Here is a 25,658-nt window from a genome sequence, read left to right on the forward strand (position 1 = left end):
AGTGAAATCCTATGGCATTTGTCTTTGACTTATTTCACTTACAATAATACCTTCAAGGTCCATTCATGTTGTAAATGACAAGATTTCATCTTTTTTATGGCTACTATTTCCTTGTGTGTGTGTGTGTATGTATATGTATATATATATATATGGCATCTTCTTTATCCGTTCATTTATTGATGGGCACTTAGGTTGCCCCCGTATCTTGGCTATTGTAAATAATGCTGCAAAGAATGTAGTGGTGCTTATCTTTTTAAATTAGTGTTTTCATGTTCTTCAGATAAATACCCAAAAGTGCATAGCTAGATCATAAAGTAGTTCTATTCTTAATTTTGTATGGAATCCCCACATAGTTTTTACATAAGCATCTGTACCAATTTACATTTCCACCAGCAGTGTCTGAGAGTTCTCTTTTCTCCACCTACTTTCAACATGTGTTATTTCTTGTCCTTATGATAATAGCCATTCTGATAGGTGTGAAGTAATATCTCACCGTGGTTTTGATTTAAATTTCTCTAATAATAATTAATGATGCTAATTAGTGAACTTATTTCCTTCTATATGCCTTTTTTGATGAAATGTTCATTCAGATCCTCTGTTCATTTTTCTAAACAGGTTGCTTGTTTTTCTGTTGAGTTGTATGAATTCTTTCTTATATTTTGGAAGTTTTTTATATATTACCTCCTTATAAGACACTTCATTTATAGATATCTTCCATTCAGTAAGTTGACTTTTTGTTTTGATGATGGTTTTCACTGTGCAGAAGCTTTTTAGTTGCATGTGGTCCCATCTGCTTACTTTTGCTTTTGTTTTCCTTGCCTTTGGAGTCAGAACCACAAAAACATCACTAAGATTGATGTTCATGATGTTACTGGTGATGTTTTCTTCTAGGAATTTTATGGCTTCAAGTCTTGTATTCAAATCTTCAATCTATTTTGAGTTGATTTTTGTATATAGTGTAAGATAGTGGTCCAGTTTCATTCTTTTGCATGTGACTGTTCAGTTTTCCCAAAGTCATTTGTTAAAGAGACTATTCTTTCTTCATTGTATGTTTTTTTCTTTGTTGTAAATTAATTGTCCATATATGTGTGGCTTTATTTCTGGACACTCAATTCTGTTCCATGTATCTATGTGTCTGTTTTTGTGCCAGTGTCATACTGTTGGTTACTAAAGCTTTGCAGTATAGTTTGAAATCAAGGAGAATGATCCCGTCAGCTTTGTTCTTTCTCAAGATTGTTTTGACTTTTGTAATTCCATACAAATGTTAGAATTACTTCTTTTAGTTCTGTAAAATATGCCATTGGAACTTCAATAGGGATTTATTGAATACATAAATTGCTTTGTGTAGTTGGAAATTTTAAAAATATTAGTTATTCCAATCCATAAATGTGAAATAACTTTCCATGTATTTGTGTCTTCTTCAATGTTTTCATCAATATGTTATAGTTTTCTGTGTTTAGGTCTTCAACCCTCTTGATTAAATTTACCCTTAGGTATTTTATTCTTTTTGATGTGATTGTAAAAGGGGTTGTTCTTTAATTCCTTTTTCCTATAGTTTATTAGTGTATAGAAATGCCACAAATTTCTGTACATTGACTTTGTGTCTTGTAATTTTACTGAATTCATTAGTTATAAATTTTTTAGTGGAGTTCTTTGGGGTTTTTTATATATAGCGTCCTGTCATCTGCAAATAGTTTCACTTCTTCCCTTACCATTTGAAGGTCTTTTATTTATTTTTTCTTGTCTGATTGCTGTAGGATTTCCAATACTATGTTTAGTAGAAGTGGTGAGCGTGAGCATCCTTTCCTTGTTACTGGTCTTAGAGGGAAAGTTTTTAGTTTTTCACCATTGAGTATAATGTTATCTGTGGATTTGTCATATACGGCCTTTATTATGTTGAGAAAACTCTTCATATATTGACTTTGTTGAGAGTTTTTTTTATCATAAATAGATATTGAATTTTGTCAATTGCTTTTTCTGTATCTATTGCGATAATCATGTGGCTTTTAACCTTCCTTTTGTTAATGTGGTGTGCTTCTGTATTCTCATTGTGCCTAGTTCTCTGTTTGTATGTACTAACTATATCTCTGAGTTTTCAAGGTGTGGTCTTATTGAGATGTCTTATGGGACTCAGGAATCTTCCTGCCTGGTCCCCAGAACTGAGCACACAGGGGAATTACCCTATGTGATCTGTTGTGCACTCTGCTGTTGTGGTGTAGTTGTGGCTGCTACTAAGGATGCTGGTGGGCAGGGCTGGCTTCCAGCCTGGCTTCAAGGCCTGCCTGGGACTGTTAGCACTCTAGTGAGTGGGACTATTGTTTGGTTGGCTGTAGGGCCTGGCCAAGGCTCAGGGGTGCACCCACTGATGCCAGTAGGTTAGATGGAAAATTCTAAAATGGCACCTGCCAACATTGGCATCAACAAAGTAGCCTTAGATTGTGAACACGGCCCCCACCAGTGTCTCAGTCCCAGGGAGTGTCCCACCTCATTCCTACTTCTCCAGCAGATGCTTCAAGATGTTTAATTGGGTTCCCCTCACCTTTGATCCATGCACTTTTAAACCTGGTGTGTTTGTACCGATTTTCAGGTCAGGTGAGTCTGTGTGTGAGCCCTATAAGAGTGTTTTTTTTTTTTTTTTTTTTTTTTTTTGGTCTTTTTGCTGTTTCTAGGGCCACTCCTGCAGCATATGGAGGTTCCCAGGCTAGGGGTCTAATCAGAGCTGTAGCTACCGGCCTACGCCAGAGCCACAGCAATGTGGGATCCGAGCCGCGTCTGCAACCTACACCACAGCTCATGGCAATGCCGGATCCCTAACCCACTGAGCAAGGCCAGGGACCAAACCCGCAACCTCATGGTTCCTAGTCGGATTCGTCAACCACTGAGCCAGGATGGGAACTCCTAGAGAGTGGTATTTTTGTTGTTGTTTTTCGCTGTAGTTCTATAGTTTTCCTGGAAGCATGGAATGTTCTTCAAAGCCAGATGTTTTGGGGACTTGATCTTTTGTTGGGACCTAGGGGGATGAGGTGCCTGATTGGGAGCTCAAATTTATCACTCAGGGAAAAAAAATCTGTACTTTTGTGATCTCTCCTGATTGTAGATTTCTGTGGCTGGAGTGTGGGTTTTTTCCCTTGGTGAGACAGATCTATCTCTGCCTCTTCTACCCATCTTGATGCTGGTTTTTGTTTTTTTTTTTTTTTATGGGTTGAAATTATGTGTTTTTACGGGAAAGAAAATATCCAAAAACAAAAACAAAAGGCCTTCAATCTTGCCAAGTTTTCAACCAGTGATAACGAGGCAGTTTCAATGTTTGGGTCTGGCTGGGGACTTTTGCTTTTATTGTGGAAGCTCCGTTCTTCCTGTTTTCAGGTCCTCTTTCAAGGGAATTATTTCCCATGCAGTTGTAGATGTGCTGTGTGTCTAGGATGAGGTGAATTCAGGACCTTCTTATGCCACCATTTTGAACCCTCTCCCAATATGTTTCTTTATGTATACTTATTAAGCACATAAAGCTAAATAACATAAATGCTACAACACAAATGTTCCTTTTAAGAGATTTTTCGACATATGAATTAGACAGGGCATCTTTAAATGTAGTTTCAGTAATATTTGGAATAAAGATGGTTTTCCTTTCTTAGTTAAGATCCCTGAGGCAAACATGAGTCTTCTTCATATGTCCAAGAACCTCTTAACTGTGCTCAAAATTGGGTCATCTTAAATTTTGTAAAAGAAATAACCACAATCGAGAGTTCCCATTGTGGCTCAGCAGTAACAAATCTGACAAGTATCCAGGAGGATGTGGGTTTGATCCCTGGCCGTGCTCAGTGGGTTAAGGATCCAGCATGGCCACGACCTGGTCGCAGACATGGCTTGGATCCTGTGTTGCTGTGACTGTGGTGTAGGCCGCCAGCTGCAGCCCCAATTTGACCCCTAGTCTGGGAACTTCCACATGCTATGGGTGCAGCCCTAAAAAAAATTTAATTAATTTAAAAAACCCCACAACCTATCATACCCTGAACCTACTCTGTACTTACATAACTGTTCTCAAAAAAGAAGCCACACTGAACTGGACATGTAGTGTGTATAAATAGTGTTGATTTGAATGTGCAGTTAATCCCTAGGACCCAAACACAAGGACTGATCAGCTAGGTTAGGATTATGAATTTGGGCTTCAGCACTGTCCTAATCAACATCAACAACATCCAAAAACATGTATGAAATATATACATATATGTATGTATGTAAGTCTGAATATATGGCATGAAATTCAAATGAGAACCAAACTGTCAGTACCACTCATTTTTTTTATAATGAGTTGGATTTTAGATATCTTGAAGAGAAACTCACTTTTTTTTTTTTTTTTTACTTTTTAGGGCTGTACCCACACATTTGGAGGTTCCCAGGCTAGGGGTCGAATCAGAGCTACAGTTGCTGGCCTACGCCACAGCCAGAGCAATATCAGACCTGAGCCACGTCTGTGACCTACACCACAGCTCATGGCAATGGCGGATCCTTAACCCACTGAGAGAGACCAGGGATCAAACCCACAACCTCATGGTTCCTCGTTGGATTCATTTCCGCTGCGCCACGATGGGAACTCCCAAGAAACCCACTTTTTCAAAGTTAGGCAGTGTTTTGTTCAAAAGGTGTTTTAAAACTATGCAGACAAAAAAATGATAAAATTAGAATGCTAATTTGATAATTTGTTCATTCCCTTGCATGCCTGTTATATGCCAATAACTATGTTATATACTGGGAATATGAGATAAAATGTGCTGTCCCTATTTCTGAAGAGTTCCAAAAATAGATACACACACATCCTGCACAGAATAGTAGGTCATAATGCACAGCTCTGAATGAGCTATTCACTGGGAATGCAGAAGGGGAAGAAATGGAGTAAACCACAGTGGGATAGAGAGACAGCTCAGACTTGCCTAGAGTCATCAAAGTATAGAAATGAGAGAAATATATCTTGATCATAGGATGCGCCTGAAAACCAGAGAACAAAGAGCACTGGCCAGGAATATTCAAGGCCAGCACCCTCATGTCAGTGCCCAGGCATGGAAAGGTTAACTGAGTCATTCAAAGTTATACAAGTTAAGAATTAGGATGAGGTTCATCAAAAAATACAAGCAAATGCATTTTAATTGAGTGTGCAAGAGCCTTCACATCAATGAGGATATTTTGTAAATAGGTTTATCCACTGCAGAAGGACCAAACTCAAAAGAGAAGTGAAGTATTTTGCAACTAAATAGGTCTTGAGTCCAAAAGCACCGGCAAGGGCTGAAATTTGTTTCTGTCATTATCTATGTCTGTGAGGTGTTCAGGGTCTCTGTTGCCCCCACAGAGGAAACTGGGTTAACTAAGTTGTTAAAAGAACGATTGTGTACTTTTAGCCAAAAAAAAAAAAAAAAAAAAAAAAACCTGTATGTAGATGATTAAACTTTTGTCCGAAATTATATAACCCCTAAAACATATTAATCAAAATTAGCAATTGGGTTAGCTAAGGAAAAGTTTAGGTTTTTTGTTTTTTTGGTTTTTTTTTTGGCTTTTTTCTATTTCTTTGGGCCGCTCCTGCAGCATATGGAGGTTCCCAGGCTCGGGGTCAAATCGGAGCTGTAGCCACCAGCCTACACCAGAGCCACGGCAACGCGGGATCCGAGCCGCGACTGCAACCTACACCACAGCTCACAGCAACGCCGGATTGTTAACCCACTGAGCAAGGGCAGGAACCGAACCCGCAACCTCATGGTTCCTAGTCGGATTCGTTAACCACTGCGCCACGACGGGAACTCAAGTTTAGGTTTTTAAAAGATGTTTAGTTGTATAATTGTGTTCATTCATCACTTGTGTTAGATTTTTTTTTTAAATAAGACAATCTCTCTTAAAAACAAAGTATAGGAGTTCCCATCGTAGCAGACCCGAAATGAATCTGGCTAGTATCCATGAGAATGTGGGTTCAATCCCTATTCTTGCTTAGTGGGTCAGTGATCCAGCATTGCCATGAGCTGTAGTGTAGGTCGCAGACGTGGCTCAGATCCTGTGTTGCTGTGGCATAGGCTGGCACTTGTAGCTCTGATTCACCTCCTAGGCTGGGAACTTCCATGTGTTGCAGGTGTAGCCCTAAAACGCAAAAAAAAAAAAAAAAAAAAAAAAGTATAATCAATTAAATAATGTGTTTTTCCTTCTCCCTCAACTATGCTTAGGGAAATTTTGGATAATTGACCTATTTGGCCAAATGTCCAACATAATTTCTCCCTTGGTATCTGTTTCAGATGCAGAGATAGGCTCTAAAGTGAAATAGAAGCCTGTCAAAGTCTAGGTCAAGGGTACAGGAACTTCCTCATGCAAATCTAGAGTTGTGGCTTTTCTTGAAGAGATGAAAACTCTGACAAGGCCAAGTCCACATTTCTAAATGATAACAACCAGCAGGGGCCGAGGCCCAGCTGCCCCTTGTAGATAACATGCATAGTCTGCAATTCTCAAAACCAAAGTTAGGATCACTGGCCTGGCCTTACAGATGTTTAAGTTTATGATCCCTGGTATGTCTTATAAACTCAAATTCAGAGTTCCAGTAAGCGTCACAGATACCTAATGTTCTTTTCTTTAGAGAAGGATTTATTTTTATTACTTTGGAATAGACTCCATTGCCTCTTTAAAATATTTTAGTCCTTTGAGTTTTAGCCAGGAATTGAAATGCTGGCAGTCCTCATTTGTATCAGCAAGCTACCTTGTTCCATAAATTTTATTTTGAATATATATATATATGTATATATACATACACACATTTTTTCCCTACTATTTTAGGGCTGCACCCATGGCATAGGGAGGTTCCAAGGCTAGGGGTCAAATTGGAGCTGTAGCCGTTGGCCTACACCACAGCCACAGCAATGAGGGATCTGAGCTACATCTGTGACCTACACCACAGCTCATGGCAATGCCAGATCCTTAACCCACTGAGCGAGGTCAGGGATCGAATCTGCATCCTCATGGATCCTAGTCGGATTCGTTAACCTCTGAGCCACAAAGGGAACTCTGAGTATTTTTTAAAAGTAAATTAGAGAGTATCTATATATGAAAGTCTAATTCCTAATAGCATGCTAGCCCACAGATTTCTTCCCTATATCCTAGGATAATCAAGAAGGAAAATTCACTGTGGTTTATTGAAAAGTTTGAAGAATGGCTCTTTTATAAATTAACAGCAAACACCCAATGTTCCTGCTTTCTCATCAAAGCAAGACATCCTATGACATTCAGTAATTAATGATATGACCTATACATTACTGGGAAAATTAATGGAGTATACATTTCAAAGAAAATCCATTTAGTAAATGAAAAATGTTTTAGTTCTACACCATTATCCTCAAATAGAGGTATGCCAAAATATATGAATTGGTAAAATCAGGATGAGGAATAAGAATTATATAATTAAGTATGGAGGCTGTTAGAGTCATTGCCAATACATTAGCTATCTCCTCTCATGTCAGCTGAAGCTCTCAATGCCCTTGGGTTCAGTAAAACTGAGAAAATTTGGACAAAAGCAACCCTGAGTATAGGTAAAAGCTTTCAGAATTAGGAACTTCCGATGCACCACCATTTCTTTTCTTACTTCTATTTCAGGAAATAAAACAAAACAAAGATCTTTGCATAGAAGTCTTTTAGCTTCTCAGTAGAGAAATCATGTTTAGTTTTCCTCATTTGGAGATAGGCCCACCTCTCTGGGGTGTGCTGTGAGACATCAAAATCACAAATATATAACCAAGTGATGCCTATGCAGAAATCCTTAAGGCAAATCAAGAAAAACATGCCAAGGTACAAGAGGGTTTGGATTCCTTGAATATGCTCATCTGAAGGCATCACAAACTGGAAACATTTCTCTTTTGAGATAATTCCTGGAGCATTTTGATGCCTGGCCTCGACACCCCTCCTACATAAATTTCTCTTCAACCAAGAGAAACTTAGAAGTTTACTCAAGGATTTAATGACCTCAAGTTGGGTAGCAAGAGCCTGTGGCTTTTTCTGAGTCAAAAGAAAACTGCTGTCGGGTGACAGTTAAAACCCTACAGAATTATCAAACGTGAGATGAAGGCCACACCCAAAGAAAGGAATCCTCATTGTTTTCCAGGGCAGTGAGTGGCCTTTTATCTTCTCCCTTTGGAAGTTTACTTTGTGACTATGAGGCCTGTCAATTATAGGGGTCCTTTCAACTCTGAAGAGAAATAAAGAATTATTCCTTGCTAAGAAATCCTAGGCCAGGAGCTGTGATCACACTTCACAAAAGAACATCTCTTACTCAGTACTCCCTTACTTTTATGGGAGGCACAAGAGCAATCTTCCAACAAGGACACGTGATGCTCCAAGGCAACTCTGTGAGTCTTGGGGGCTGGTTTTCCCTCCTTTCCTTCCTCTGGGATGTGACGGAGCAGACCAGAAAATCATCATCTCTCTCTTAAAGTGTAGGTTGAAATAAGAATGTTCTAAAAGGTAAAGAAGACTAATTTAAACATACCCCCAGAACCAAAAGAATAGGATGGGGTGTTTTTTGGGGGGCCGGTACATGATTGGTTTCAGTAGCAATCAGTCTGAGAATAAACAATCATGTATGTACCTCTCAGTAGGCATGGACCCAAAACATTCCATAGTTACTCAGTTACTAAAGAGTAAGTATAGTCATTGGAAAGATTCCTAGCTTTGGACTCTGAAGGACCTAAGTTTAAATCCTGGCTTTGTTGCATAGGCTTTATGCTTTGAGTTACTTTACGTCTCTCCATCTCTCATCTCTGCATTTCTGTAATATTTGCCTTTCAGGACTTTTAGAAATATTGAATGAAATAATATACCTTAAAGTCAGATACATATTAGTTGCTTAATGGAGGATCATTTTTATCATGATTATTTTTATGGTTAATGAAGAAATGAGTGATCTCTTCTGAGCTTCCTTGTTCTTTTTATTGTCCTGATAGCTTTGCCCTTATAGTGAAAAATACTCCCTTTGGGTTTCCTTTTGTCTTATTTTCTTTTTTCTCTTTTTTTTTTTTTTGTCTTTTATCTTTTGTTTTTTTAGGGCTGCATCTGTGGCATATGGATGTTCCCAGGCTAGGGGTCTAATTGGAGCTATAGCCACTGGCCTATGCCACAGCAACCTGGGATCCGAGCCGCGTCTGTGACCTACACCACAGCTCACAGCAACACCAGATCCTTGACTCACTGAGTGAGGCCAGGGATCGAACCCACAACCTCATGATTCCTATTCGGATTCGTTAACCACTGTGCCACGATGGGAACTCCTGGGTTTCTTTTTCCATCAAAGTAAAGCTCTGTCAAATGTTATGACATGGGCAGGAATCAAAGCTAGGAAATAATGGGTAATCTAAAAAGTACACCTATCCAGTTAGGTGAGGCAAGCACCTAGAACATGGGCCTAACTGTATGTACAATAAGATGGGGATTTGGTCTAAAAGATATGTCACTTCTCCTGAGTTACAAAATGAGGCAGCTCTGAGTCAAAGAAAGTGAAGGGTTTCTTGCAATTTCAGGATCAGACATTGGAGTTAGGGGAGAGCTTGATCTCAGGCAGCACAGGTGGCTACTGAAAACTTCTTAGGAATTTACCTTTTAACATGTCTGGGGGAAGTGTGCATGGATGTTTTATATGTCTTCAGACATGAACAAATGAGCCAGCTACCTCAGAAGCAGTAATTCTGGGATCGCAGACCCACACTGGCATGGAGTAGCAGCAGCTCAGGGTAACTCCTGGAGAGCAGGACTTCCTCTTCCAGCCCATCACCCAGAGCTGGCATCCACAGCCCTCAGTCACTGATGCTTCTTTGTTCAGTGGACAACAGAGTCAGCCCAGGCTCCTGAATTTCCACATATCAGTGGTAGCATGCCATCCACCCAGCCCCAGGCAGATTTCCTGCCAGTAGGCCAGGGCTATATCAGCTTTCAGGCTGCCTATGTTTCAACACTGACATCAGGTGGCATTGACAACTTTGAACTTCCCAATGGAATAAGTTGATTTCTGGTTTTCTTTTTCAATGTGACTCTTTGGATTGAGGAAGACCCCCAAGAATCTTGTTATCATGGAATGAATTACCCTAGAAGTGAAAGAAATGTCTTTCGTCGTAGGGACTATGGGGATTTGGTCACTTAATTTGAATATGAAAAGAAAATGTGACCATGTGACCGTATACTGTCCTGAAAACTAGACATGTCGGTTAAGCAGGTGATGATGGAATCACAGTGTTGGAGGACAGTACCTGGAAAACATGGTGACAGAAAACAGCCTGTTCTTTATGATTTCGTTCCTTCTACTAAATTTAGGTCTTGTCTGTTCTTCTCTCTGGAGCTGCTTTAGATGTAAAGTTATCTTATTTATTTGAGCTTTTTCTTTACTACCTGAGGTGGGCTTGTATTGCTACAAACTTTCCTCTTAGAACAGCTTTTGCTGCATCCCATAAGTTTTGGAGTATTGTATCTTCGTTGTCATTTGCTTCTAGGTATTTTTTAATTTCCTGTTTGATTTCTTCAGTGATCCATTGGTTGTTTAGTAGCATGTTGTTTAGTCTCCACGTGTCTGTGTTTTTGGCATACCATAAAGATCAGAGCAGAAATCAGTGAAATAGAAACAAAGAAAGCCATAGAAAAGATCAATGAAATGAAAAACTGGTTCTTTGAAAAGATCAACAAAATTGATAAACCTCTAGCTAGACTTATCAAGCAAAAAAGAGGGAGGACTCAAATCAATAAAATTAGAAATGAAAAAGGAGAAGCAACAACAAACATCACAGAAATACAAAGGATCATAAGAGACTACTATAAGTAACTATACACCAAAAAAATGGAACACCTAGAAGAAATGGACAAATTCTTAGAAAAGTACAATCTTCGAAGACTAAACCAAGATGAAATAGAAAAGATGAATGCACCAATCACAAGAACTGAAATTGAAACTGTGATTAAAAAACTTCCAACAAATAAAAGTCCAGGACCAGATGGCTTCACAGGCGAATTCTATCAAACATTTAGAGAAGAGCCAACACCTCTCCTTCTGAAACGATTTCAAAAAATTCCAGAGGAAGGGATACTCCCAAACTCATTCTATGAGGCCATCATCACCCTGATACCAAAACCAGACAGAGATACCACAAAAAAAGAAAACTACATGCCAATTTCACTGATGAACATCGATGCAAAAATCCTCAAGAAAATACTAGCAAACGACATCCAGCAATACATTATGATGTACAATATCCCACTTGTACATCATAATCAAGTGGGATTTATCCCAGGGATGCAAGGGTTCTTCAATATCCACAAATCCATCAGTGCAATACACTATATTAATGAACTGAAGAATAAAAACTATATGAGCCTCTCAAGAGACACAGAAAAAGCCTTTGACAAAATCCAACACCCATTTCTGATAAAAACCCTTCAGAAAGTGGGCATAGCGGGAACCTACCTCAACATGATAAAGGCCATATATGACACATCCACAGCGAATATCATTCTCAATGGCGAAAAACTGAAAGAATTCCCACTGAGATAAGGAACAAGACAAGGATGTCCACTCTCGCCACTACTCTTCAACATAGTTTTGGAAGTCCTCACCATGGCAATCAGAAAGGTAAAAGAAATAAAAGGAATCCAAATTGAAAAGGAAGAGGTAAAACTATCCCTATTTTCAGATGACATGATCCTCTACCTAGAGAATCCTAAAGACTCTACCAGAAAACTGTTAGAGCTCATCCACGAATTTGGCAAAGTGACAGGATACAAAATTAATACACAGAAATCAATGGCATTTCTATACACTAACAATGAAAGAGCAGAAAAAGAAATTAGGGAAGCAATCCCGTTTACCATTGCATCCAAAAGAATAAAATACCTAGGAGTAAATCTACCTAAAGAGACAAAAGACCTGTACTCTGAAAACTAGAAGACCCTGATGAAAGAAATCAAAGATGACACAAAGAGATGGAAACACATACCATGCTCATCGATTGGAAGAGTTAATATTATCAAAATGACTATACTACCTAAGGAATCTACAGATTCAATGCAATCCCTATCAAATTACCAAGGACATTTTATTTTAAAGTTGGTTTGGAAGCACAAAAGACCCAGAATAGCCAAAGACATCCTGAAAAAGAAAAATGGAGCTGGAGGAATCAGGCGCCCTGACCTCAGACTATACTACAAAGCAACAATCATCAAAACCGTATGGTACTGGCACAAAGACAGAAATATACATCCGTGGAGCAGGATAGAAAGCCCAGAATTCAACCCACGCACCTACAGCCAACTCATCTATGGCAAAGGAGGCAAGAATATACAATGGAGAAAGGACAGCTTGTTCAATAAGTGGTGCTGGGAAAACTGGACAGCCACATGGAAAAGAAGGAAATGAGAACACTCCCTAACACCATACACAAAAACAAACTCCAAATGGATTCAAGACCTAGATAGAAGACCAGACACTATCAAACTCCTAGAGGAAAACAGAGGCCAAACACTCTCGGACATCAACGACAGCAACATCTTCTCAGATCCATCTCTGAGAGTATTGACAATAAAAAGAAAAACAAACAAATGGGACCTAATCAAACTGAAAAGTTTCTGCACAGCAAAGGAAACCCTACACAACACGAAAAGACAACCCGCAGAATGGGAGAACATCTTTGCAAGTGAGTCAACTGACAAGGGATTCATCTCCAAAATCTATAAACACCTTCTGCAGCTCCATACCAGAAAAACAAACAACCCCATCAAAACATGGGCAGAAGATCTAAACACACAGTTCTCCAAAGAAGACATACAGATGGCCAAGCAACACATGAAAAGATGTTCAATATCACTCATTAGTAGAGAAATGCAAATCAAAACCACTCTGAGGTACCACCTTACACCAGCTAGAATGGCCATCATGAAAAAGTCTACAAACAATAAGTGCTGGAGAGGGTGTGGGAAAAAAGGAACTCTAGTACACTGTTGGTGGGATTGTAAATTGGTGCAACCACTGTGGAAAGCAGTATGGAGATTCCTCAGAAAACTAAACATAGAACTACCATTTGATCCAGCAATCCCACTCCTGGGCATCTACCCAGAGAAAACCATGACTCAGAGAAGACACATGTACTCCGATGTTCACTGCAGCACTATTTTCAATAGCCAAGACATGGAAACAACCTAAATGTCCATCAACAGAGGAGTGGATCAAGAAGAAGCAGTACATATACACAGTGGAATATTACTCAGCCATTAAAAGGAGCGAAATACCGGCATTTTTAGCAACATGGATGGGCCTAGAAACTATCATGCTAAGTAAAGTCAGCCATACAATGAGACACCAACATCAAACGCTTTCACTGACATGTGGAATCTGAGAAAAGGACATGATGAACTTCTTTGCAGACCAGATACTGACTCACAGACATTGAAAAACTTATGGTCTCTGGAGGAGACAGTTTGGGGGGTGGGGGGATGTGCTTGGGCTGTGGGATGGAAATCCTGTGAAATCAGGTCATTATACAACTATGGATGTGATAAATTCATTTGAGTAATAATAAAAATAAAGTTGATAAGCAAAGAAAAAAAAAGAAAGAAAAGAAAGAAAGCAGGCTGTTCTTTCTCTAGGCATCAGTGGCGTGTGGTGAACAATAGCAATAGATGAGGACAAGAGGAGCATTAAGACCAGATCATGTAAGTGGCTTTGGCAGGCAGGCCTTCATGCAGCCATGGGGAGTGCTATTCACAGACTGTAGCCCCCACTTCACAAGACTAAAGCTCAAGAAGAACCTGTGATGGAGGCCGGGGGGAGGTGGAGGAAAAGGGCAACAATGACAAGAGAAAAATAAGCCCAAGTTATTAAGGGGCAAGGGCAGGGTAAGCTATTAAGACAAAGATCTCAGACATAGTCTGAATCAGGACGATGCTTGTTAGAACAAGGCCAGGTCCTGGTCTAAGGAAAGAGAAATAAGAGTCATTGATTCATTTATTCACCCAGCAAACATGTATTGAGTCCTATAACATGCCAGGTGCATTTCTAGATACCAGAGATATAGCATCATATAAAAATTCCAATGCATCATTGGAATTACATTGTCCAATGATGATTAATGCAATGGAGAACAATAAAGCAGAGGAGAAGACATGATGGGAGTGGGAGAAGGTTTTCAGTAAGGTGGCCAGGGATGGCCTCTCTAGGAAGGGGGCATATGAGCAAAGACCCAAAGTGGTGAGGAAGTGAACTGTCTGAGTATTTGCGCAAAGAGGGCTCCAGACAGAGGGAAGGAAAACAAAGAGGCAAGAGCAATGTGGAAATGTCTGAGTAATTGCAAGAAGGCCAGGGGGTGGGGATGAAGCCAAGGAGACAAGGTTCTGGAGTTGAAGGGTCAAACTGTGTGGCACCTTGTGGGCCAGATGAAGGATGTGGGCTCTTGTCTGAGTGGGACAGGGGGGTCACTAGAGGGCTCTGGGCAGAGGGGTTGAGAAGAGACCATCAGGCACATGGCAGAAGTGGGAGACAGGTTCTAAGTGGCTGGGATCAGTGTATTCCCCAGGAAAGTGGTGAGAAGTCTAAGTGGCTGGGATCAGTGTATTCCCCAGGAAGGTGGTGAGAAGTAGCCAGATTCTGAGGCCATCATCGAAAAGTCTACAAATAAAAAATGCTAGAGAGCATTCCCTCCTATGCTGTTGGTGGAAATGTAAATTGGTGAAACCATGATGGAGAACAGTATGGAGGCACCTCAAAAACCTGAAAATATAGCTACCATAAGATCCAAAAACCCCATTCCTGACCATATACCTGGAAAAGGTGAAAACTCTAATTTGAGAAGTTACCCAGTATTCATAGCAGCATTGTTTTCAATAGCCAAGATATGGAAACAACTGAAGGGCAACTGGTTTAAGAAGATGTGATATATATTGAGATATATATATATATAAAATCTAACACAATGCTGTAAATCAACTATGCTCCAGTAAGAAGAAAAGAGGAAAGAGGTAGCTGGATTCTGGTTGCATTTCAAAAGGTAAAGCAGCCACAGTTTCTTGCCAGTTTGGCTATGGGGTAGGAGAGAAAGAGAAGAGACCCCCCAAAGACTTTGCCCTGAGCCACTAATCAGGTCTTGAGTAGGTCAGGCTAGACCAGGCAGTAATATCACTTAACTCAGCTCCATGAGTCCTTTAAATCCCTCCCAAACCCGCCAAGATGACAGGTGCCTGAACATGGATGGTTGAATCTGATCACAAACTGTGAGGGTGGAAGACAGAAAAATGTCAGATCATCACAGAACCCCTCTTCTAGATCCTGTCCTTCAGATCCTACCTCCTACTTGGGGTGGTACCAGTGTCCTCTGAGACCTGTGAGATGTACTGTTCCGCTTCCCTCTTACTTATTGTCACCAGAGAAGTAAATGAATTCTAAACTCACAGTGTGGAAACAAGTTCTGGGAGAGGCATGAACATACTAAAGAACAACACTCCTCATTTACCTTCTTGGATTCACCATAAATCAACAATCTTAAGCTTCAACAAAGCAATCCCTTTCATAACCCTCTAGATGCATTTATATAACTGATGAATCCCACTTAATACAGTTATTCCTATAGCACCCACTCAGAACATTTGTCCTATCAGCCAAACATCCATCAAGCCGATTTTGGTGTTTCCATCCTACAGAGCTTTCCACTCCACTTCCATCCACACTCCCACCACCTCAACTTTCCCAAAAGTGAATAGGCCAGTACAACCCAGATGCCTGAATCTCCTATTGCCTGCTTCTCCATTTATGCTTTTTAAGCCTTATGACTCTCTTCAGTCCCATCTTTCCACTGGGATGTCCTCTTCAAAATAGCCCAACAGCATAATTCTTTATATGATATCACTGTAGGTGACACCGGCCAGCTTTCAGAACAAAGTAGCCTCTTAAAAACTCACCTTATGGAGATCCTGTCATGGCTCAGTGGTTAATAAATCCAACTAGGAACCATGAGGTTGTGGGTTTGATCCCTGGCCTTGCTCAGTGGGTTAAGGATCTGGTGTTGCCATGAGCTGTGGTGTAGGTTGCAGACGCGGCTCAGATCCTTCATTGCTGTGGCTCTAGCGTAGGCTGGCAGCCACAGCTCCGAATCGACCCCTAGCCTGGGAACCTCCATATGGCTTGGGAGCGGCCCTAGAAAAGGCAAAAAGACAAAACCAAACAAACAAACAAAAAAACTCACCTTCCATTACACACACACACACACACACTCATCCTTCATGTCTGTTTAGCTTGTGAAATCAGAGCTCCCATCTACCAGTTCATTTTGACAGCTACATTTTAGCTACAAGTCCCTCTTAGGAATGGTCAGCTCTTAGAAATGTGAAATTCTCCCTGCTGTGCCTTTGCAGATGCAGAGAAGGTGAATCATCCACAAAGATGCTTTGCTCCTGAGCTCTCAGGGACATTCTTGCAAATATATTGGTGCTCTCTGTGCTTTGGGGCATGGTAAGTAGTCACCCTGTTATTTCCAGCAGTTTATTTTTAATGAAATGCTGACAGTTTAGCATCTTGCGTAGCAGCATTCCAGGGTATCTGTCAACAGTGACAGCTATTCAAGAAAGCATGGAAAATAATCCACCAGTTATCAGCCCTGTCTTCAGTTTTCCCACAAATTGCTACACTCTTGAAACTAATTTTAGTTGGCAATGGAAAATCAATACAGATAACAAGAGATGGTTTGATCTCTTTAGGCACGTTGTAACTCACATCACAGCACACATGTTCATTCCCCTGGAAACACACTGGAGATGGACGTTCCAGAAAGAAATGCAGAGCATGAACAAAACAGCATCCGTGTGCAGATAAAGGGCAGTCATTCCACTGGCAAAAAACAAAATGTTCCCTGGGGGCATATGTGCAGGTCACTTTGGTGTAAGTAAGATTTGGATGATTCATCTTATAAAATTGTTCATGCAACAACATGCCTTTCTCAGCTGGTGAAAAAGGGACCACGATGAGTCAGACTGAGTTCTGAAGCTTGGTTTCCAGCCCTGTTTCAGGACGGGTAGTCCTATACCAGTCATGTTTGGAGAACACCAGATCTCATATGACTGACTTTCCCACTCAAACAATATATGCCTCTCTGCTGTAAGAGCCCCACTAACAGAAAGTTTTGGTACAGTCACCACTCCTGGATTCTGAAGAATTCAGCAGCCATTGTTCCTTATGAATTTATTACATTTTTTCCCCATACCACCAAGATTTTACATGGAATAAAAAACTTTTTTTTTTTTTTTTGTCTTTTTAGGGTCAACTCATGGCATATGGAGGTTCCCAAGCTAGGGGTCCAATCGGAGCTACAGCTGCCAGCCTACACTACAGCTCATAGCAATGCCAGATCCTTAACCCACTGAGCGAGGCCAGGGATCAACCCGTGTCTTCGTGGGTGTTAGTCAGGTTTGTTGACCTCTGAGCCACGATGGACACTCCATAAAACTACTTTAAAATCACATTTTTCATGGCTTTCAGATCCTGCCACTTTTTCTAAAAGTCTTTAGAAAACTGTCAAGGATAGCCTGAAGCTAAGTGAAATAAGTCTACATAAAAGGACAGAAGTTATATGATTCCACTTCTATGGGTACCTAGAATAGACAAATTGATAGAGACAGAAAGTGAAATAAAATTTACCAGGGGCTGTGGTGGAGAAGGAATCGGGAGCTATTGCTTAACAGGTACAGAGTTCCTGTTTGAGAAGATGCAAATACTTAGAAATAAGTAGAAGTGGTGATTACACAATATAGGGAATATAATGCCACTGAATTTTACACTTAAATGGTTAAAATGACAAATTTTATGTTATATATATTTACCACGGTAAAAAAAAAAAATAGTTTGAAGTTAAGAGTCTGCAGAGCAGTTTTCTCAGGCTTACATGAGATGCTGCCTCCTGGGCTTAAGCTCTCATTTTGCCCCAAGTAAAACTCAACTCTCAAAAAAAAAAAAAAAAAGTCTAAAGAAATGAAGGTGAGATTTTAACGCCAACCTCAGTAAATGAAGACTTTTTCTCCTGCCCCTCCCAAAACAAAATTAGGATTTGTATCATTGTACAGAAAAGGTTCCTATATTTATGCCTTCAGACGATGGGCACGTGTGCTCCTCCTTAAGGCAAAGAGGGAAAGATGGTTCAGAAATTTCCTCAGGATACAAATTTTTTTTTGACCGCTCCCATGACATGTGGAAGTTCCCAGGCCAGAAATCAAACCCACACCACAGCAGTGGCTCGAGCTGCTGCAGTGAAAAACCAGATCCTTCACCTGCTGCACCACAAAGGAACTTCTGGACACAAAGTTTATACACATAAATTATTTAGCATCAAAGGCTTATAATGGAAAACACCAGTTATTTGATCCACTCATCCTTACCTGTCACATCTCTCCCTAGAGGAACCACTTTTAAATGATTTTTATGGTAGTTACTTATAACTGTGTAAACAATATGCCTAAATGACTGTTTCAAAGTGTATCATCTTTAATGATCAGCTGTTAACTTCCCCTTGTAATAGGTGACTGTTATTTGATTTGCACCACCTCCTCCTTCCTCTAGCCTCTGCCTCCAAATATAAATATCACTGTTCTTAGTTCATGTCTGCAACTTCAGACCTGAACCTCCTCCTCTTATTCAGGCAGCCAATTTCTCTTGGCTCTCGCTTTGAAGTTGGGGTTATTAGTGGGTTCCTTCTTCTCTTCACTTTCCATTCTGCCTTTTACTTCCTAACATATGTCAGCTCTAACTTTACTTTCACAGTCAAAGTTGATAGCGGTTAAATAGTTGTCTTTCATGCTTCCTTGACAGATTTTTTTTTGGGGGGGGGGGGCACACCTAAGGCATATGGATGTTCCCAGGCTAGGGGTTGAATCGGAGCTATAACCGCTGACCTATGCCACAGCCACAGCAACTTGGGATCCAAGCCACATCTGCTACCTACACCACAGCTCACAGTAACGCTGGATCCTTAACCCACTAAGCGAGGCCAGGGATCGAACCTGCATCCTCATGGATACTAGTCAGATTCACTTCCACTGAGCCAAGACAGGAACTCCTCCTTTACAGACTGACTGCAAAGGTTAAACGCCAGCAAATAGCACTGACATTATTGTAATCATGTAAACATTGTCTGCAGAGACACCGGGTGTACTATGAATATTCTTCCTTCTCCAAGATTCTAATACCATTTGGATTGCTATTAGAAGTGTAGATTCTCTGATGCTTGAAGAACAATTCTAATATTTAGTCTAAATAGACTCTCTGCTTTGCATTCACCAATTGCTAAAAGTCATGTCACATTCAGTTTATTGCATTTGTGGATCATGATCTTTTTTTTTTTTTTTTTTTTTGACGTTTTAACCTGTTCTCATATTTACCTCTTAATTCCTCTAAGATTGTTTCTGTTTTTGTTGTTGCTATTTTTGGCTGAACCCCCAGCATGTGGAAGGTGCCCGGCCAGGAACCCACCCCACAGCAGTAACCTAAGCCACTTCAGTGACAACACTGGATCCTTAACCCACTGTACCACGAATTTTGTTTCTGAATTTTTTCTTCTTCAGAGGACAGGGAGAGGGCTTTTATTTTATCTCACTGCATTTCCTAAATATGTCAGCATCTTGATGGTCTATTTTTATTTTTTAAATTTTTGTATTAAAGTGTAATTGATTTACAATGTTGTGCCAATTTCTGCAGTGCAGCAAAGTGACCGTCATATATCATATATCTAGATAAAGCCTATTTCCATTACACTAAAATGTCTATTTGCAGCTAATTCCCCAGCCATTCTGTGCTGGAAGCAACCTCTGTTCTACTTTCTGAAAATCTAGATTGGCTTTGCCTGCTCTAGAATTTCATATAAAGGGAATCATACAGAGTGTGCATTTTTTTTTCCTGGCTTCTCTCACTGAACTAATACTAATATTACATTTATCAATGATGTATTCCTTTTTTTTTGGTCTTTTTAGGGCCACACCCACGGCATATGGAGGTTCCCAGGGTGGGGATGGAATTGGTGCTGTAGCCACCGGCCTACACCACAGCCACAGCAACGCCAGATCTGAGCCGCGTCTGCAAACTACACCACAGCTATATATATATATATATATATATATATATATATATATATATATATACACACACACACATATATACATATATATACACACACATATATATATACACACACACACACAGTTTTTCTCATATTATCTTCCATCATGTTCAATCCCAAGAGATTAGATATAACTCCCTGTGCTCTGTGTACATGAGTGAGCTGGTTGCTTGGCAAGATTTACTTCAGGGTAAGTGAGTAAGAGAATCCCTACGAGCCTGTATGAGGAATGAGTGTGTATGTCCACAGGGATACCTTTTTCTCTGTAAAAATGTCATTCAGTTGTTTAAAGAAAAACTGATCCTTTGTTGTCCAGGGCTATGAAGTCCTCTGACTACTGCATATAAAACAATCACCATACTGAGTGACTCTCTATTTCATTAACCTGTCGTACTTCCTTTATCCTTCTTTACTGTCCTCAAGACTGTGTTGTCTACTTGCTCATAGTTTATTTCTCCCACTGGAGGATAAAGTCCATGAAAAAACAGTTCCTTTCTATCTCGTTCACTCTTGGACCCTCTGTGCCTGGAGACTATCTGACACATGGTAGGTATACAATATGTATTGCTTGAATTAATTAGTTAGTTATTTAATGAATACAAATGTTATGTCTAGACCACTTCAATTCCAAGAAATTACTCCTACGAGTTACCAAAAAGAGGGGGAGTTGCTTGGTGTCACAGAAAATGGAATGTGTTAACTCCCCTGTGATATTTCACTTCGAAACCAGAAAAAGCCCAATCCTCAGGCCCCAAATAAAAAATGACAACTTTTAGTTGGATGTCACCACGAACAACCATCTCAAGGGAGCACATCATTTCTCCTCTAGGTTCTAGGTGTGCGGGACCCAGAAGTAGTAGCCGGCTCATCTCAGAGCTTGACCTTAAGTGAACCTCTCTTTGTCTACCCCTCTTAAGGCACTATTTAGACTTCGGAAGCAATTCAAGAAGGAAAACTTCACCAGTAAGGGCTGAGATATAGGTTCAGATACATCAGATATAGGCTTAGGATTCTCTTGAGTAGAAAATAAATGTAGTTTTGTGGAAAGTTACTTCTGACTTCGGAGGACATCTTTAAATCCAAATTTTTCACTTGCTACTTTAGAAGAAAATAATTATTGCACTAAAAACCAGACATGGAGGAACAACTTTTTTTCTGACCTTGTGCCACGTATTCCCCTGAAACACTGACTGGCCAATTTAATGATCTAAGATTGAGTCCTGAGAACACTGTCACTAGAAGGCAACTGTTCTGACAGATGGCATGATACGTAATATGGTTAATTGTTGCCCATATTTGTTTTACTCCCTGCACACGAGTCTTATTCCAGAGAACAGCCCTCTTTATGTTCAGTTCAACAAACATTGCTTGCTTGCCCACCTTGTAGTGCAATACAATTATGCAATCTCGTTTCCATGCCCAGCACTGGGGGTCTTAGGTCTTTCCTGTTTCCACTTTAAGTTGTTTATTGCACACTTGATTACCTTCTAACCACCGCCAAAGAGTAATATTTTTTAAAATTCCCCAGTTAAACAGCGATGCATCCAGACAATGGAATATTATCCCGTCCTAAAACGAAATGAGCCATGAAAAAAACATTAACATGCATATCACTAAATGAAAGAAGCCAATCTGAAAAGGCTACATCCTGTGTGATTCCAACAATACATTTTTTAGGAAAAAGCAAAATTATGCAGACCATCAAAGGAACAGTGGCTGCCAGGGGTTAGAGGGCGGGGGAGGGCTGACTTGGAGGAGCACAGAGGATATTTTAGGGCAGTGAAGAGTACTCTGCATGATACCATAATAATGGATATGGCATTATAATTTGTCTAAACCTATAGAATGTACAACACCAAGAGTGAACCGTAATGTAAACTATGTACTTTGGGTGATACAAGGTGTCGGTGTAGGTCTGTGGATTGTAGCAAATGTACCACTCTGGTATGGGATGTTGACAGTAGGGAAGGCTGTGCATATGTCAGATCAAGGCGTAGATTAGAGATCTCTGAACGTTCCACTCAGTTTTGCTGTGAGCCTAAAACTTCTCTACAAATAAAATCTATCCAAAAAATTCCCCGTTCTTTCTGAATAAGTAATCCCACAGTATGACTATGTGGACATTTAGAGCACAACAGTGCAGGAAAATGTCACCTATGTTTCCATCTTTGTTTCTAATTCTTCTTGCTTTTGTAAATACAAGTGCATTGCACATGTGTGCCTGTACATGCAAAAGCTTGTCCTGACTGGTGTTTTTTGCTGAGAGCCAGAACATAGGATGTATGTCTGTGACTGAATTTATAATTCTCAATTCTGGCCCAATGAACCTACAAGTATTAAAGGAAAACCACTGACTTCTGATTAGTTACTATGTAGACACAACCTTTCAAATGTCCTTTGACTTATTCTTCCAACTAGAAAAAAAAAATTAGTTGCTTAAGGCAGTAATTAATCAATGAGCCAACTAACCCAAAAGGGCACTATTATTCCTAGGTAAACAAATAAGCACTAGCACTTGGAAAATGGTGCAGCTATTTTCACCCCGTGAACCTGAGACGCAGCCAAGAATCAATAGTTGAAAGGATCACCAAGTGCTTGGCCCAAACACCATTCTTGGCATGCACTGAAAGCAGGAACTGTGTTTATTCAGTACAGTACTATATTTGCTTAATGGTGGGAGAAATTTCCCCAAATTTCGTATAACTAGAAATTGGCATTGCAAGCTGGATCGGGCTTGTGAATTCTGCATGTGGAGTATGATACTGGATTCCCACATCCACTTCCCCTGCTTTTCTGATTTACTGTCTCATTTCAATGCCTCCTGAATGGGAGGTTGGGAGCATAGCACCAAGCTGTGAGATGCACGGCCAGGGTTTGCTGGGTTAGCAGCAAAGTAATCCCACAATATTCCTGTGAGAGAACTGGAAGGTAGACTTGTTTCTTCCAAATAAATATGGAAGTCCAGGCCCCAAGATCATGTAACAGTTTAAGGAAGAACCTCCTGATTTTTTCCTGGCATAGTATCCACTGTATCCACAGCTGCTTACAATTTAGGAAACTTTCTTAGGTTCTCCTAGTTGCAAAGAATTTGTAAAGACTTACTCATTCCTTCAAGTAATTGGGAGTGGGAATGGGAGAGGGACACTGGTCCAGAGAAGAACTCCTATAGGAGCTCAGAAAGTCAGAAAATGATGGAACAATGAAGCCTCAGAAAGAACAAAAAACGGGAGCATCTAGAGATGTCTGATTCAGGGATATTTGCTTTTCATCCTAGAGCAACTTGAAGAAAAAAAATACATCCTCTTTGGAGAAACTCTTTCTCAAAACACAATTCAAAGATTCCTATAGACAAGATTCCAGGAAATGAACTTGAAGTAAAAAAAAAATCACAGACACAAAAAAGAAAGCATTATTAGTGACATTAACAAAAATGTCGAGCATTTAGAAATTTCATGTGAAGCTGGATGGAATCTAGCAATGGTACAATTGCTTTGGAAAACTGCTTGGCCCCTTGTTATGAAGTTTCCTGTACTTTCAGGCAATTCCACTCTCAGGAATTTACCCATGAGAAAAGAAATCATATGTCCAACTGAAAGACTTGGACTCGAATGCTCATTGCAGCTTTATTCATAATAGCCCCAAACTGCAAATAGCACAAATAGCCACCAAACAAGTGAATGGCTAAACAAATTTCTGCATAACCATGCAATGGGACGCTACTTAGCAATTTAAAAAGGAATACAGGGAGTTCCCATCATTGCTGAGCGGAAACGAATCTTTGAGGACACAGGTTCGATCCCTAGCCTTACTCAAGTGGGTTAAGGATCCGGCGTTGCCGTGAGCTGTGGTGTAGTTTGCAGACACAGCTCGGATCTGGCACTGCTGTGGCTGTGGTGTAGGCCGGTGGCTACAGCACCAATTCCATCCCCACCCTGGGAACCTCCATATGCTGTGGGTGTGGCCCTAAAAAGACCAAAAAAAAAAAAAAAAGGAATACATTATTGATAAATGTAATATTAGTATTAGTTCAGTGAGAGAAGCCAGGAAAAAAAAAAAAAGTGCACACTCTGTATGATTCCCTTTATATGAAATTCTAGAGCAGGCAAAGCCAATCTAGATTTTCAGAAAGTAGAACAGAGGTTGCTTCCAGCACAGAATGGTTGGGGAATTAGCTGCAAATAGACATTTTAGTGTAATGGAAATAGGCTTTATCTAGATTGTGGTTGTAGTTACAGGGGTAAACACATTTGCCAAAACTTATCAAAACATATTTTTCTTTCTTTCTTTCTTTTTTTTTTTTTTTTTTTTTGTCTTTTTGCTTTTTCTAGGGCCACTTCCATGGCATATGGAGGTTCCCAGGCCGGGCCTAATCGGAGCTGTAGCCACTGGCCTACACCACAGCCACAGCAACGCGGGATCCAAGCCGCGTCTACAACCCACACAACTCACGGCAACATCGGATCCTTAACCCACTGAGCAAGGCCAGGGACCGAACCTGCAACCTCATGGTTCCTAGTCAGATTTGTTAACCACTGTGCCACAACGGGAACTCCAAAACATATTTTTCTATGATTGCATCTTATTATATGTACTGTATACATGTATATCATATTATATATATTATATATTTTTTAAAAAGAAGAACTTCACAAAAGAAAATTCATTATTTTATCTTTCTAAAATCAGGTATTGATAGGCCCTTTGTACTCTCAGATTTATCACGGATTACTATATTTGAGATGAGAAGATCTGATTTTTTTAATTAACTTTTATTTCTTTAATATTTGATGTTGAGCTTAGTGGACTTCAGTGTGAATTATTCTCCTGGAAGGAAGAAGTCATTCCCTCAGTAAACTAGACATTAACCTCTTTGCCCTCAAAGTTTTTCCCTATTAATTTTTACCTTTGGGGTAGAAAAACAATAAAACATAGATTAGGAATTCAGTTCCTTGAATCAAGAGAACATATATACTTTCTAATCAAAAATAGGTATGCTAAAGTCATTCAAACTGCAACGTGGGTTTGCAAGGAGGTTACAATCCACCCCACCCCCCAATGTGTTATATAACCAGTGTTCCAAAGACTCCGGAGGTCTCTTAGCACTGTGCCAAACACATGAAGCATGTTTAAATTTCTATGAGTTGCAGTTGAGCATTTCATCATTTATAGATAAATAAGAATATTTATTGAGACTTTCAGCAGTAAAGACGGTATGTTTTCAACAAAGAAACCAATTCCATGCTACCTTAGCTTTATAACATGGCGGTCCTATGTAATGTTGGGTTCATTGGTTCATGGCAGCAGTCAAGAAGCAGGTGTGGTTTGATCTTTAGTTCTTGACCAGGGTATCCAGAAATATTACCTCCTCGGTTGAGGATTGCTGCCTAATAAAGGCCACTTATTAGAAGTCTCTCTCAGAACTGCAGTTCTCACCCAGGTCTGTCCTCAGCCCAAAGCCTGTCTCAACTCCATTCTACTCCATGTCCACACATTTACAGTCAAGCTCGGGTCACTGGACTG

At 40.0% G+C, this 25,658-nt stretch overlaps 1 protein-coding gene across 10 annotated transcripts in view; it reads left to right on the plus strand.

The window, feature by feature from the left end:
• Positions 1-25,658, plus strand: part of LOC100511522 (uncharacterized) — a 680,138-nt gene that overhangs the window by 638,716 nt on the left and 15,764 nt on the right. For 8 of the 10 annotated variants that reach the window (XR_014815191.1, XR_014815193.1, XR_014815199.1 and 5 more), the window contains one exon: positions 16,393-16,489. The exons of 1 other annotated variant lie outside the window; for it this stretch is intronic. The gene's annotated coding sequence lies outside the window, so the exon portion shown is untranslated. Of the gene's footprint in view, positions 1-16,392; positions 16,490-16,734; positions 17,872-25,658 lie in introns of those variants that run through there. One more of the 10 variants, XR_014815201.1, reaches the window with a different exon arrangement.

The sequence above is a fragment of the Sus scrofa genome, chromosome 9 (assembly GCF_054392235.1).
Source record: "Sus scrofa isolate SSC_HxYL_T2T_F1_AM1 chromosome 9, Sscrofa_HxYL_maternal_Yorkshire_Landrace_v2.0, whole genome shotgun sequence".
Lineage (NCBI taxonomy): Eukaryota > Metazoa > Chordata > Mammalia > Artiodactyla > Suidae > Sus > Sus scrofa.